The sequence below is a fragment of the Furipterus horrens genome, unplaced genomic scaffold, assembly GCF_987537825.1.
Source record: "Furipterus horrens unplaced genomic scaffold, mFurHor1.1.pri manual_scaffold_7, whole genome shotgun sequence".
NCBI classification, from domain to species: domain Eukaryota; kingdom Metazoa; phylum Chordata; class Mammalia; order Chiroptera; family Furipteridae; genus Furipterus; species Furipterus horrens.
The window spans coordinates 25,087,061-25,088,074 of record NW_028327177.1 but is presented as its reverse complement, the minus strand read 5'-3'; the positions used below and the strand labels follow the sequence as shown (position 1 = coordinate 25,088,074).

At 51.4% G+C, this 1,014-nt stretch overlaps 1 non-coding gene across 1 annotated transcript; it reads left to right on the top strand.

Moving 5' to 3' along the window:
- The first annotated feature begins 400 nt into the window (after positions 1–400).
- On the top strand, positions 401–564 carry LOC150004134 (U1 spliceosomal RNA). Its single transcript, XR_016512523.1, has one exon. It is a non-coding gene; the product is annotated as a U1 spliceosomal RNA (small nuclear RNA).
- Positions 565–1,014: the final 450 nt, after the last annotated feature.

The window sequence follows — 1,014 nt, the reverse complement described above, 5'->3', positions numbered from 1 at the left end:
TGAAGAAAGAGCTCATTGAATTGTTTATGGAAAAGTGTGGTGCCCGAGAGGCCAGGCCTGGAGAATGAGGCTGCCTCAAGCACAGTGCCTGGCAGGACACCAGCCCTGGAAGGTACAGTGAAGGCTTCCCAGAGTTGGAGGAGGGTTTTGCATCAAAAACTGGCCACTGCGCTGGCTGGTGTGGCTTAGTGGATTTCAGTGCCAGCCTGAGAACCAAAGGATCCCCAGTTCGATTCCCAGTCAGGGCACATGCCTGGGTTGCAGGCCAGGTCCCCAGTTGGGGGCGTGTGAGAGGCAACCCAACCACACATTGCTGTCTCTCTCCCTTTCTCACTCTCTTCTCCTCTCTCTAAAAATGAATAAATAAAATCTAAAAAACAAAATGTAAACCAAAACAAAAATACTTACCCGGCAGGGGAGACACCATGATCACGAAGGTGGTTTTCCCAGGGCGAGGCTTATCCATTGTCCTCTGGATGTGCTGACCCCTGCAAGTTCCCCAAATGTGGGAAACTCAACTGCATAATTTGTCATCGTGGGGGACTGTGTTCACTCTCTCCCCTAAAAAACAAAAACAGAAAAAAAACTGGCCACTGTCGGGACGGAGGGGTGCTCACAGGTTTTGTCTGTGGGTTTGTGGCTCACGGCTGACAGGTGTCTCAGAGAGTGACAGAGCTGCAGCTCAGCCTTGGTGTGAAAGGAAAAACCCAGGCCTGCCTGAGCAGGAGGCTTGTCAGCAGCTCCTTGCTTCTCGCTTCTTAGAATCTACCTGCACAACCAGAGACCTTGGTGGCCAGATGCCTTGGGTCTAATCATGGGCTCCCAGCTGGGTAAACAAGGTCATGATAAAACATCATTTACTGTGTGTGCCTGTGCATAGCGCTGCCCTGAGCACCTGGTGTCTCTTACTTTTCACAGCAACTCGAGGTGCCATTATTTTCCTCAATGACAGAAGAGGAAACCGAGGCATGGTGATGGAGCCGGGGTTTGCACTTGGCTGTGTGACTCTAGGCA